Genomic DNA, 15745 nt, shown 5'->3' with positions numbered 1-15745 from the left:
ATAATTGTAAGAGAACCGTAGCTAAATGAACAACAATCGCAACTGTAAATGAACAACAATATCAGTCTGCAAATGAACAGCAGAATCCAAATTAGACAGTGCAATATTATTTCAGAATGAATAGCATAACGTTTTCGGTCGTAAATAATAATCTTGCTATCCAATTATGATTTCAATATAACAAAGCAATTTAGAGAAATGTTCAGGAGCAAAAGACTGCTGAATAAAGAAAATTAAAGAAATGCAAAGGAAATCAAACCACACATGATCGTAATCGTAGAATAATGATACAAGAAGCAAGTGATCCACTAGGGTCGGGCCCTTAACCACCAAGGAAGCACTACTGTGTTTACTCCAGGATCAGATAACGGAACAACAACCGAGTTATATATTAATCATAAATGACAGAGTTACAGCTATCGCTCTTTAAAGAGAGTCGATGATCAAAGTTAAGATTACAACAATAAGTTCTGCAAATTGACAATAATATCCACCCCATGGACTACCAGCACTGTCCCTTTTTATAATGGCTAGGCAGAAGTATCAAAAACACAGATAAGTTTTGAAGCAGCGATCCCTCAGGATCAAAGGATGCTGAGGGATTCACCATATATTTGATCTCCAACTTATCATTTTGTCTTCTTGTGCTTATGCCACGTTTTCTCTTCCTTTTCCTGGTCCTTGCGCTTCGATCTTGATCTCCTTATCTGGATACAGCTTCCTGTCAAAGGGACAGCAGTTGCTTCTACTTTGTCTTTTCCTCCCGAATAACGATTTTCTATTTCCTTCACTTTCTGCATAGAAAAAGACAATAATTAGTTATTTTGTATCAATCACAAATCTCCTTAATTCTATCATAATTCTTTGACATATTACCATCTTAGAATGTAAAGGAGTTATTATTTAAAGGAAAATATAAAGAAATAAATGGTAAATAAATACCTTTTCCAATGCTCAACATCTGCGAGGTCTGGCTCGGTTGGAAGGAAAAACTACGCAAATTTTGGGACAGACAATCCAAGCTATAAGAAGGAAAGGCAGGCAGAATCTGTGCATTTTCCAGAACGAGCGGGGAGTAGGGGTTGGAAGGCAAATTTTTTGCAATTTTCTGGAGGAACATGCCGGGCTGCATGGAGGATCAGCAGGCAGGAATTGCACAGTTTTTTGGAGGAACTAGCCTGTGTTATCGGGAAAACTAGTGTCCATTCAGAGCTGCTAGTCCCACTAAGATGGGTAGCTATCTTAGAAACAAACAAACTAAAGTTACTTGTGTTTTCCTTTATGAGAGATAGATGAGAGAGAAGCAAAGAGTACCAACCTCAGTCTTTCGCTAGTCTCCTTTCTTGTTTCCTCTCTCCCTTGATAGAGCTTTCACCACTCCTTTCTCACTTGTCATGCTTCAAAGAACACCTGTAGAGTCAAAACAAAAAAATACCATCAGAGAATAGAGATCTGTAACATAAACAATGTAGGATCAGATGTACATTAACCATATAAATGCATATACAAATACAAGATTCAGAGATATACAAACATATGGAGGAAAACTCAAATAGCTTTATTGATAGAAGTAGTAAAAGAGAGGATTACAACCAAGATATCTGATCCAGCATCATCCTCCCAGCATGAAAGCCCTCTTCACCTCATACAAAGCAAGATTACCCAACAATGTCTTCAAAGAGAAACCAACAACACTTCCTTGCAAATTACAAAATTCCAGCCCCTGGATCTCTAGGATGAGGGATCCATATATAGATGTTTGCAGGAGAGTGAGTCAGCTTCTGGGATTTTGATTAGTGTCATTTCACTGATAATTCTTGGTTCCACTTGGAGATTTCATGATCTCTTACTCATCCTTGGGCGAATTCAGATAGGCAAGTGTCATATGAGCAGTTTCAGAAGATTCTTTGAGTTTCCACCTAGTAAACTGCTTCTGTCATTTGTTTTCTCTTGCTCATCGCACCCTACAGAAGGGATTTCCAGTATGCATCACACCCCTCGTGTGTAACAGGTGAGATGCATCACACCCTCAGCATGGAGCAGTCTGTATGGTCCAGTTTTGACCAATTCTGAGTAGTTTTTCAGGGAGAACTTCTGGGAAATGATGTAATCAGCTGACCTTGTTCCTTTAGGGTATGAAACAACACTTTTAGGGGTTTAGAAGCCCTTTGTTTATGGACATATGTGATTGGGGTTGCAGTGCCCAAATATGTCTATAACAGTTGCCCCCTAAAGCATGAGGTCGTAAATCTTCTGATGTCGAGTGAAATGCTTTATAATGAGGATCCGAGGTTTTTCGAACTGGAAGGTGACCTGTAATAAGATACAATGCAATACATTATCTTCATAATATTTTCATGATCTAGCTGAGGCAGGCATTCCCATGCTCAACTTTATAAATTCATTTTCATGTACATAAGACAGACAATCGTCTGTGTGGCAGACTGATGATTCTGGTAGAGCCATCATCCCTTAGCTTGGATGATTATTTGTGCAACAATGATGTACATTTGATGTCTTTATTTTCCTGAATATATCATAGCTCGGATGGATGAAACTAGATCTAGGGTCTTCAAACTCGTTCAATCTTTGCCTGAAGTACAAGTCGATCCATGTGAAAAGATGTTCTGATGTCGAACATCAAAAGACATCGCCTGATTACCAGCCAGTGATGTAAGTTGTTAACAAGCGCGAGAGGAATCACTGATAATGATAATGACCCTCAAGGTACTGCAATACAATTCACGTGGTGTGAATACATGAGTTGATGTCGAACACCACGCAAAATCTTTCGGTCGAAGGCCATTGATGTAAACCTGTCGCCGGAAGTGAGAAACTTGCCATTGAGGCATGCAAGCTTCAAAGTACTGAAAGGGTTGTTCCTAAGTCAACTTCTTGGATAATGAGTTGATGTCGACAAGAAGTGACCCATCATAGGAGGGCCTTAATGAATCCCACATCTACGACATGGAACAGAGCAAATGATTTTGTGGAGGTGAAAACGATCTGATGATACAAGGTTCAGGGTGGCGGTCATGAAAAATGGAGAGTGAAGGTATTGCAGTGGATGAGGTGTTAGCTGGGTTGGTGAATTCTCTGAGCAACTTCTCTTGAACATATCGGTGACATTGAAATGGATTGGTAGCGTTAACCCCAAAATGGATGGTATGGTAGACCGATGGTGATATGACTGGTGAATAGAATAACCCAACCCGACTGAATCATGGTGACGGAGTGAGAGTGTCATGTTCAAGAGCGACCTGCTACCAATGAAGTTATTCAAGTTTTCTTCCCTTTTTCCCCAGTGATTGCTGACCAATACCTCTTTATTTTTGTCAAGCTTGAGGAGGATAACATATGGTTGTTCTCTAATTTGCCCTTTGAGCAAACTTATCGCTATGTTTTAACGAGCCTAGCGACAGTGAAACTAGCTCTTGTCCGCATGGACAAGTTTGTCGCTATTGTTTTAACAAGTTTAATGACAAAGATAACTCAGTCCTTTTCAATTTTAGAGAGTCTAAAAAGAGACGTAAAGGAAACTCCAATAATCCTTTTTCATAATATAATCCCTTAAGTTCGAAAAAGTATAAAATAATACGAAAGGGATGACTTTTCGATAGTTTTAACGAGCCGAACAAGACAAGTGCTCGATCTTTTTGTGTAATGATCCCTGTTACACAAAATACTGTCACCATGACTATTTGCAGTTAGTATGGGTCTATCATCATTCATACTGTCCTCCTAAGCAAGTCTCAAACCTCAGCTCTTCATGTCAAGCTTTGAAAATGAGAGAAAGACCTTAAAAAAAACATTAAAGCTCTAGTTCCGCACTTTCTCTCACTGTTGCCTGCGGTCCCGCACCCCCTATTCATATTACTTGCAGACCTGCACGCAATGTCTCTAAAGGAGTGGGTGCGGACCCCTATGAAAGTAAAAAAGGCGCAAGTTTATTCTTAAAAACTCACTTTGGGTTAATTCTAGATGATTCTAGAAGGAATTTTGACGTGGATGGTTCGCTCTTAGGTGGTTCATGCATCCCAAAAGAGAAGGAGCTAATCCCTTGATGAGAGGAGCTTATCCCTTTGAAGGAGGGATTTATCCCTTTGAAGGAGGACTTAGTAACTTCCCTCCATTGCACTATAAATTAAGGCATTGGGTTGGTTGCTAGGGAGGTTAGAAGATGAACATTTTTTAGGGTAAATGCTGGTGGAATTGAGACTTCCTAGTTAAGCTTGAGAGGAGAGATCACATACCTTTTGGCTTCATTGGGAAGAGAGTGAAACTTGTCAAAGTAGAGGAGACTTCTTGCTAGACCCTAGGAGGAGCTTGTACAGCATCAAGGCACAGGTTGTAAAGTTCTTCTTTGATTTGAATTAATACAATCAGGTTCATTTTTCTCAACAAATTGTCTTATGTGATTTTTTTCATGAATTCCTTGATCATCATGATAAGTATGCTTTATTATATTGGCTTTTCAGGTGCTATTTAATTTGTGTGCTTGTTTGTGTTTGCAGATTCTCTACAAGGGAGCTCATTTGGATCAACGGAGCGAGGCTTCCACAAACTTGCATTGGACCCAAGGTAGGCCAAAAACACTTGTTTTCATTTGTTTATAAATTGCATACTTAGAGAAAGATAGGATTTGATTGGTTTGCTTGTTGCTAGATATCATTAGATACTAGGGAGGTTGGTCTTGTCCACAAGAACGACTCATTCCGTGTGACAAAATGGCGACTCCACTGGGGATTTGATTTTTTGATTTGCTTTACTTTGACTTGAGAAACTGTGTTTTTGTTTCTGTTTTTGGCTTGTTGTGTGTGGAATTGGGTAGGTTTAGAAGATCTTGGATTATTTTTTGTTTTTCATACTTTTGGGAGAGGACCGCACCCTCTGCTTGCAACACAGTGCGGACCTATCCGTACTTTTGCTTTTCACACAGAGTGGTACTGCACCTGTGTGAACTGCGGGCTTGCGGACCCTGTCAAAATTTTGAAAAACTTAAGATTTTCTCTTTCAGTCAGCTTAGAATTTGTTTAGGTGTTTTTTTCCTCTGCCCAGACCTGCATGTGACTTGTCAAGAACTTTTCTTAGGTTAATTCCATTGGCATTAGGGTTTTAGGTGAAATTCCTAGAAGTTTTGGTTGCCGGGCTTGGTTTTCATTTTGGTCTTGTAGTAGCTCAGAGCTTAGAAGCCTTAGAAGCCTCAGATCACCTTGGTTTTTACTGGCCTTCTTATGAGTCTGACCATTTGTAAAATCTGCCTTTGTTGAGGAATCCATCTTGTGTTTCTCTTTGCGAAACTTCGAAAAGACTTGTGTTAAAAGTTTTGGATTTCATTTTTAGAAAAGAAAACAAAAATTGGTTGTTTTTTGACTGATTTGTGATTCTGGACAAATTAGTCCTTAGTTTGCTTATAGCTAAGTAAAACATCCTTGAAAAGAAATCTTGTAAGATTTTACTTCAAATAGTGCTTAGAATTATAGATCTCAAGATTAGATTTATCCATAGTTTTGAGTGTTTTATAAAAAATAAAAATAAAATCTCTTTTGGAAAAAGTTTGTTTTTGTAGTATTTGAGTGTTTAAAAGAAAAGGGAAATTTTCGTGAGCATAACTAGTTGTCTCGTTTTTTAGTGTATTGGAAAAGACAAAAAGCTCTTCTTTTGATTTGTTTGTTAAGGAAAAGATTTGTTTTTACAAGCATTTGCATTCTCAACTCTTTCCTAGCTAGAAATTCATTGAACGGAAAAGATTGCTTATCATCTTAAGTGCATTTTTTAGTGATTTCGAGTCGAGTCTTCACACCATAAGTAATCTTTTTATTTCTATGGCTCTATTACACCAACATAGCTTAGGCTAGTGTCTTGGAGTATGGAGTAATTAACTCTCCAAGATAGTAAAACAAACAAGTAGTTGTATCTTGTGGTAGGAGATAAAATCCAATTGTTATATCTATGCTCTAGGAAAGCTCCTCATTGGGAACGACGCTAGATATTCACGTATTAAAAACAATAAACCTCAGATTAACCATTGTCGAGGAGCCTGGGGTCACTTGTTGGTAAACCTTGGATTATGTCAAGGAGCCTTCAAGGGGATTGATCTTGTTACTCTGCCCTTGCGTGCGTATTGGATCGTAGACTGTTCCCCCAGGTATATTTGTTTCCGTTGGTAACCATAGTGACCATATTCTATAGGATTATTTCCTAAGGTGACGGTGGAGGGAAGATCCCACTGTACCTGGAGCAAACGTCGGCTAGACTCACTTGGATTTTCTGGGGGTTCTCTTCACTCGAGACGGTTTAGTGGAGAAACTTGTGCCAGTCTATTCATTAAGCAGGTTTCCGGGGTAACTGTTCCAACTGCCAATTCTATATTGAACTCTGCGATGTTGGATTTCATCACCAACTAGTGTTTTCAGTACGGAAAGTTACTGTTTGTGTGTGGTTTGATCTCCTAGATTCTTTAGGTGTGTGATTCAAAATTGTTTGGTTCTTTAGAGGCTTTAGGTGGTTTTCATTGAGATTTTTCTTTGTTTATGTGTGAAGTAGTTAACATATTTAATCGTGGCTGAATTGCCGAGGAAGTCCCGTAAACTTCGGGGCCAACCTCCTGAGTTTTCACCAAGCCAGCCTGAAGGGTTACGAGCCCTTGTAACTCCTAGAGACAGTAGAGTTGGGTCACCTGAAGAAGGAGAATCTTCTTTAGTGGTACATCCTGATTATCAAGCTCTAGTAGCAGATTATAATCCACAATCTGTTTCTGTTTCTGTTTCTGAAGTTACTGGTAGTTTTTCATCTACTAGTGATTTAGGTGAGGAACCTGAAATATTTGAACCTGAAACTGAATTTGCTGCTACTCCAACATCGGGATTTACCTCTCCAACTTCTAGTGGTCCTGGTTCACCCAGGGTAGAAAGAATAATTACCCAATATATTCCTTCTAGACTTATAGTTATTGAATAAATTGCTACTCCGGAAGAAGAAGGTATCCCTATCCCTGAAAATCAACTTGTTATAGAACTTAGGGAGCCTGAATCAATCTTTTAAAGTCCACCTAGGAGTAGCGCTTGGTATCTTTCGTTGACCAATTTTTTGGAAAACCCGGGACTAAGTTTTTCACCACCTCGCATTCCTTTTCACCCAACACCTATGGGTTATTATCCTCCATTAAATATGTCAAGACAGTCGTCCATGTTTTCTCAATCTCCAGAAACCTTTATATACAGCGGTCCTTTTGTTCCCTCTGGGTATCAGTCACTTACTGGTACTTTTTCAGGAGCATCTCCTCAACCTATCGAACAAGGGTTATTAATTGGTAATAACGGTACTAAGTCGTTGAGTGTAGAAGTTATTCTTATGATGTCAGGTACTATTCCTAATCCTCAACCTCAAGGTGGCCAGTTACTGCCTGGGGGGCAGCCTCAAAGTCCTCAATTATCGCCTGGGGGGAAACCTCAAGGTACCCAATTTTTGCCTGGGGGCAACCTCAAGGACCGCACATACCTACGGGACAGTACATTCCTCAAGGTCAACCCTAGACTCAATATGTACCTCAAGGTCGACCCCAGTATCAATATGTACCTCAAGGTCAACCCCAGTATCAGTACGTGCCTCAAGGTTATCAACCTCAAGGTCAGTACCCAACGTAAGGTTACCAACCACCTTCCGGTCAATCATTTGTCCAAGAAGCTGGAAATGTACCTTTGAATTATCAACCCTACCCTCAACCTGGTTATGGTCCTCAATATTCTCAACCTGTTATGGGTCCGTACCCTGGAATGAACTTAGTGTGGGATCCATCTCAATCCCAACAGATCTTGCAACCGAATGTGCAGTTGTCATCTCAATCTGGACAACCCTTGGTTTCTGGTTCACCCCAGCAACTGGTCCAGTCTACTATTCAAACTTCTGCACCTTCTGTAGTTTCTCAGTCTGGGCCTAGTATGCCTCGTACTCCGCCTCAAATGACTGCTGCGACTGCTGCAACATCTGTTCAATCTACCCCACCTACTTCTAGAGTATCGACAGCTCCGGTTTCTACTGTTCCTGTATCAACTCCTCAGACATCTTTACCTTAGTCTGGATCCATAATTCAGACTTCGGTTCAAATGCATGTAGGACAACCTGGTCCAAGTACGATTGTCACAAGTCAACCTCAATTTACTTATCAACCGTACCAGGGACAGTACCAATTCGGTCCTGCTGTGCAGCAGCCAGTCTATCAGTATCAACCATACCCTTGGTATACATATCAACAACCTCAACAACCCCAGTATGGTCCGATTAATCCTGGTTTTCCGAGAGGATATAATATCCCAAATGCAATTCCAATTCCTAGTTATCCTGGATATCCTCCTCCTGGGGCTGGTCTCATGACCCAGGGTTTCAGGGACCCTAATCGTCAGTTACCGTTCATTGCAACTTTGGACTTTCCTGACTTGTCACGCCTTATGAACGATCCAATTAACTATCTTCCGTTTTGGCCGCCAATGCCGAATAAGTTGCCTAGTGATATTCCTAAGTTTGAAGGCAAGTCAGGAGAGGACCCGTCGAACCATGTGATGACTTATCACCTCTGGTGTGCATCTAATTCCATTTCAGATGATTCAATCCATTTAAGGATTTTCCAACGCACTCTAATTGGTCTTGCAGCCAAGTGGTACATTGAGTTACCGCGAGCCACTTTTTATAATTTTAGTCAGTTAGCTACTTCATTTTTAACTCATTTTCAGTTGCCAGTCAGATATGACAATGGCACGGAATTATTAACTTCATTAAAACAGTCAACGTCCACCTACATTTCTGATCACATTCATGAATGGAGACGTCGACGGCGTTTAGTGAAAGTTTTTATCCCGGATCAAATCTTAGCTGAATGGTTTGTAAAATCTTTACTACCGAAGATCACTGAGGATGTAGCTAAGGAGTCATTACTGAAGAGCAAGTAATTGCTCAAGCTCAGTAAATTGACTTAGTTTATACGAATTTAGGTACGTTACACGAGAAAATCCCTGATCTTCCTAAACAAAATCAAATGGTATGATTGGTACGGTTAATACCAAAAGTAAGAAGAAATCTTCCAAGAATTCTTCTCCTATCATTACTTTACCATATTCCCCGACAGGAGATTCTTCCGCGGAAATTTCCGCCGATATTCATGTTTTAGAGTCATCTACAGCCAAATCAAAATCCAGCGGTAAGAAGAAAGAGAAGAAGAAAAATAAAACAGACAAAAATTCGAAAGAGAAACCAGAAAAAACGGAATCAATTGATGAGAAACGCAAACCTCATTATCCTTGTCTCATTTGTGACGAAGAGAATTTTACAAGAGACTGCCCTCATCGTGCAGAGGTTGCGAAAACTGTCAAAGGTTCCCAAACGCCTGCTGTTTTGAAGGATCCTTTTCCTAGTCAAGACAGTAAGATGATAGGTTCTTCCTCAAATGCCTCCGAAGAACCCATAATGATGATGTCCCATGTTAGGATTGCAACTCGATCGCAAGATTATGGAAGTAAAAGTCCTATTGATGGTAAGGAAGCAGAATCTTCTCATTCAAACCCATTAACTTCAACTCCCGGTTCCGATCCACTACAGATAGAGAAACCTAACTCAGACTTAGTAATCAAAGCGCCCGCCAAGGGTATACTTCGAAAGTCATCTTTCAATCCACATGCGAGAGCGGCTCAAAACTATAACATTGTTGAAGATTTGGCTATTTCGCCTTCAGCAATGTCGGCTTTGGAAGTGTTGCAATCATGTCCAGCACAACGTAAATTACTATTGTCGGCTATAGGAGCTGTTGACGTTCAGGACTCGAACCTTATAATTTTCGATCTAGAAAATAGTACACCACACTTACCTCATCAAATGGCTTTCCAGATCCCAGTGTTAGTAAAAAATAGACCTTGTTATAGGACTGTGATTGATGAGGGAGCCTCAACATGTATTATGTCAATACAGTGTTGGAGATCACTTGGTTCTCCTACGCTAAATCAATCCCCGATGATTCTAAAAGCCTTTGATGGCCGTGGGTTTCATCCTTTTAGAATTCTACAGGATTTACCTATAGGGGTTGAAGGAAAAACTATTAATCTAGATGTGGAGGTGGTTGATGCCCCTCTAGATTACAACGTTCTCTTTTGTCGTAGTTGGTCTTACGGTATGACAGTTGTCGTTTCATCGGTCTTTCGGCTTATAAAGTTCCCTCATAATGGAAAGATCGTAACTATAGACCAACCGAATTACTTTTCATCCGACCCAGCCTCTTCTGAAAGTATTCAGCATGTCGGCAAAACAACTACCTTGTATAAGGATGTTGGAGTAGGACTAGTTAAAGATTCTGGTTTACTGGGAACTTTTCATTTTCCTCCTATCAACGCATTGTCTTCTACTGCAACCATTCATATTTCGTCAAACACTATTGTTTATGATGATCCTTGGATCGTACCTTCCGAATCTGAGATAGACTCATTTTGTGGTATTATGCCTTTGAGTCCATTTGAAATTGCGTATCAGGCCGTACAGTCATTTTCCGACCCTTCTTCAACCGAAATTGACTTAATAAATGTGGTCCATGAGGAATCATTTTCAACATCAAACTCGGATTCAACAACATTTTCCGAACTTGTTCACACTGATGAGCAAATTCGTGAAATCCTATGTGTCGATGATTTACCATGGGAAGATCTTCATCATAGATCTTTGTTTTTACCTGAGATTGATCGCTTTGAAAATGATTTTTCATCTATTTTTACAATTGAATATGTCAAGGAACCTCAGAACCCAATGAAAAATCCTGATTCTGAGTTAAATTTGGGAAACATTTCTCGAACTATTCCTATTGATATTTCGGTTAAGCTTGGAATTGTTGAAAACATTCATATAGGTGCCTCTTGTACGGAAGATAAAATTCAAACATATAAGGCCCTATTTCAAGAATTCTGCGATGTGTTTGCCTGGTCATATGAGGAAATGCCAGGAATTGACCCCGCAATTGTTGTTCATGAAATCAAAACTTACTCGGATGTTAAACCCCTCTGGCAACGTTTGCGTCAGATCCACCCGCGAAAAGCTGCTGCCATTAAAGCAGAAGTTGAAAAATTACTCAAAGCAGGTTTCATTTATCCGATTCCGTTAACAGATTGGGTATCGAATATTGTTCCTGTTAACAAAAAGCAAGGAACAATAAGAATATGTATCGATTATAGGGACATTAATCGAGCCTGTCCAAAAGACAATTACCCAACTCCCTATATCGATCAAATCATTGATGATTGTGCTGGCATTGAAATATTCTCCTTCATGGATGGTTTTTTCGGATACAACCAAATCAATATTCTACCTGCTGATCAACCAAAAACGACTTTCATTTGTCCATGGGGGACATTTTCTTATTGCAAATTACCTTTTGGGCTCAAGAACGTCGGGGCAAATTTTCAAAGAGCCATGTCTTACGCGTTTCATGACATCAAGCACATTGTGCAACCCTATATCGATGATTTACCTGCTCATTCTTTACATCGAGCTGATCATCTCATCCATTTACGAGCAATCTTTATGAGGTGTAGGCATTATCGAATTAGGTTGAATCCACACAAGTGTGTTTTCTATATAGAAACGGGTCGGTTACTGGGGTTTGTTGTTTCAAAAGCCGGCATTCACGTTGATCCCTCGAAGGTTGAAGCTATTGTCAAATTGCCTCCTCCTTCGAGTCTTCGCCAACTCCAAAGTTTGCAAGGGAAAGCAAAATTTTTACGTCTATTCATTCCTTACTACGCCGAGATCACAAAGGGTTTTACCCGGTTGTTGAAACAGAATACTCCATTCTATTGGGATGAGATAGCTGATAAATCTTTTGATGCATCAAAACACGCGTTGACCCATGCACCGTTATTGCATCCTCCCAACTACAACCAGGACTACTTCTTGTATCTCGTTGCCTCCCATTCCACCATCGGAATGGTGTTAGTTTAGGAAGATGAATTCGATACTAAACATTTGATATATTACCTTAGTTGAACTTTAAATCCAACTGAGCTAAAATACTCACATGTGGAGAAATTGACATTGGCAGTTGTTCAAGCTGTCCAATGTTTTCGTCATTACATTTTACTACGTAAAACTACAGTAATTTTTGATTGCAACCCTATGATCTATATTTTGACCAAACAATTGCTAGGGGGCTAGTACTCCAAATGGATTATGATCCTTCAGGAGTTTGACTTGGAATTTGAAAAGTCTAAGTCGAAGAAATCTTTAGTTTTTGCGGAGTTAATGTGTGACTTCCCACGTGCTAACACGGAAACTGTGGCAGAGGAGCCCATTGCGGACGATTCCTTGTTTCTAATCAGCACTTTAGATCCATGGTATGGGGATATCATAGTTTATCTCCAGACCCAATCCTTTCGGCCAGAAATTTCAAGGTCAGAACGTCGGCAAATACGATTCCAGTCCCAACAATTCAAAATTATCAGAGATACACTTTATCGTCGTGGGGCGGACTCTGTTTTTCGACGTTGTTTAACTCATGAGGAAGCTGAAAGGGTTCTAAATGACTGTCACTCTGGAGCGTGTGGCGGTCATATGTCTTGGTTTGCCACATCCCAAAAGATATTGCGCGCTGGCTATTTCTAGCCGTCTTTGTTTAAAGATTGTATTAATGCGGTCCGAAAATGCCACAACTACCAATTTTTTGATCGAAAGATGCGAGCTCCACCTGCTCCTCTCCACCCTATAATTTCCGTCGGTCCTTTTGCGAAATGGGGTATCGATTTTATTACATGTAACCCTCACTCGGCCGGGGGGCATGTGTATATCATCCTTGCGGTAGATTATTTTACCAAGTGGGCCGAGGTGATTCCTACATTTGAGGCAGATGGTAAAACTGCTGCGATTTTCGTGTTCAATCATATAATTGCTAAGTTTGGTGTTCCACAAGCGATTATCACTGATCATGGGTGTCATTTTTGAAACATTATGATGACTGAACTTACAGGCCAACTTGGCTTGCGTCACGGTAGTTCAACTCCATATTATCCACAGGCTAATGGTCTGGTTGAAGCCATCAACAAAGTTCTAGTCATCATGATCCGACGAATCATTGGGATTCATAGGTCGAATTGGCATAACATGCTATTTTTAGCACTTTGGACGTATCGAACCTCAGTAAAAACATCAACCGGTTTCACTCCTTTCCAAGTAGTTTATGGTCTGGAAGCTGTGTTACCCATTGAATGTGAAATCCTGACATTGAAAATGGCCATTGAATTACTTCCAGCCACTTCCGAAGAAGAAAAACGTTTTTTATACTTGGCTCAGCTAGATGAGAATCGACGTCATGCTGCATTAGCGATCGAAACTCATGCCAAACGTATTAAAGCTCAGTATGATCGAAATGTTACCCCTCGAAATTTTTCGGAAGGAGACCTAGTCTTATTGTACGATCAAGCAAATGATAAACTAGGCACTGGAAAATTCGTACCCATGTGGCATGGTCCTTATGTTGTCAAGTGAAAGTTGGAAAAATGGGCCTATGAATTGGTAGACTTTGACGGGGTCTCTTTAGGTAAACCCAGAAATGGTCTTTACCTGAAGAGGTATTATGCTTAAAAATGGGTGTGGAGATTTTTAGTTAGGTTAGTTTTCCTTCTAGCTCGTGTGTTTTAGATTAAAAAGTGTGCTTATCTTAGAGAGTGTTTTTCGTCATTATTCCTGCTTATCTTGGTTTTACTCTTGATATTGCAGATGTCGACGCTTCTCCAAACATACATTGGTTTTGCTGATGGTGCTTGTCGTAATACACAGAACATTTCTTCCGCAGCTTGGGTTATCTATTCGCCCTCTGACGAGTTGGTATCTATGCATGGGGTAAGCCTCGGTCAAACAACGAACAACATTGCCGAGTATAGTGCAGTGATTGAGTTATTATATGAATCTATTTCATTTGGGATTCGGAGTTTGATAGTGAGGTTAGATTCTGAACTCATTGTATTACAGCTTAATAGAGTATATGCCATTAGAAATCCAGTGTTATTGAGATTATTTTTGAGAGTGCGTCTCTTGGAACGTGAATTTGATTATATTGAATATCAGCATATTCTAAGATATTTAAATACATTAGCAGATGCAATCACTTCTCGAATGTTAAGTAGACATTTGCAATAATCATACAAGTAATTTAAAAAAAATTCCATAACATGTTTTACAAGATAAGCCAGTAATAGTGATATAGTATAATATAGGAGTGTGTCAAAATATACATCGTCTTCGATCATAGGTTGAAAAACACCTTATGATTGGCAAAAATGATAGTACAAAAAGCAAAAAGTGTCATATGTGTCTACAACAGGTGATCATCCTATCACTGGTGATGATCACGATAAGAAACCACTGTACGGGCCACCTTACAAAGGAACCTCCTGAAAGGTCCTGGGACCCCAATCACATAGAGCTATAGCCTAAGAGGAATGTCATCTATGTCGGTCTCCGGAATGTCTCCTATCAAACGCTCTAGATGGCTCTCCAATTCGGCCAAGGTCTTTGCTGATTCATCCTGTAGGGCTAGTGCTGCTGCAGCTGGTTGTTTCCTCTCATAGGGCCGGAGAGCGGCTGGTTGCCGTGGACCTACATCTGCATTTGAAACTTTTACTATCAATTTTGGGACGAGATAAAAACAAAAAAAAAAATTAAATTAGAAAATTTTGAAAATGATTTTACCTGATTCTTCCCATTGCTCTCCTGGTGGAAGAGCCATGTCTGGGTCACCACGAAAATCTACCCCAGCATAAGGAAAGTCCTGAATAGCAAAAACCTGGTTCTCCAACCAATGGAAATACTCAGGAGTGAATCGAATGACTTCTTCCTCCTCCTCAGGATGACGGGCCATAACTGCAACCCATCGCATCAGTTTGGACTCTCGAGGAAGTCCAGCTCCAACAGTGAGATGTTGTGGGACCAACATTAGAACCCTCTCCAGACCAAAGCTCACGACTAAAGCACCATATCCAAAGGTCTTCAGTTGTTCGTTTGGCTCTAGTCAGTTGGCCTTTTATATTAGCCAACACAACATCGCACCAGTTGAAGATGGTGCCTCGAAAGCAGTCAACTGCCATCCGCATTTGGGATCCAATGGCTACATGTAGTGCTGTGCTCCCGCAGAGCCTGGTAACAGTAAACGAAATTACCTTGAGTTCAAGAAGGGATATGGTTTTGATATCTATCCCTTTGTCTCTAGTCTGGTTGTTACAGAACTCTAGCCGGAGGCTATCGACAGACTGACCACCTGGCCTAGTCCTGAATAGAGTCAAGTGTTCACCTCTCTTAGGCAAACCAGTCAAAAAGTAAATTTCTGCCGGCTCCATTTCGAGCTGGTGACCACCAATGAAGAATCACTGGTCCTGTATGCTCCACCTATCTACCAGCCATTGTAAAAAGTCCACCTGGGCCCTCATTCCAGGTATGGCCCAGAATTTGTATAATCCGCATGCCTTCAATGCATCAATCGAAGGTTGATGATTTACTACAGCGAGATCTACATCCTCATGCTCCCGTTCTCGCCAATCAAGCATGATGTATACTCTAAATTCAACAAAAAGGTGAATTAGAATATCTAAAAGAAAAATTTTTGGGTGAAATTTTAGAAATTTAGGTTTAAAAGCCCTTGCTGCAGGGACCGCACCCTCTTTGTTAGAGACAGTGCGTGGGTCCGCACCTTGCCTTCATGGCAGGTGCAGACCCCTGACTTTTTTCC

Source organism: Pinus tabuliformis, chromosome 1_1, assembly GCF_031772625.1.
Source record: "Pinus tabuliformis cultivar Carrire ecotype Pingquan chromosome 1_1, CPIR1, whole genome shotgun sequence".
Classification (NCBI taxonomy): domain Eukaryota; kingdom Viridiplantae; phylum Streptophyta; class Pinopsida; order Pinales; family Pinaceae; genus Pinus; species Pinus tabuliformis.
Note: the sequence above shows the minus strand (reverse complement) of the source record.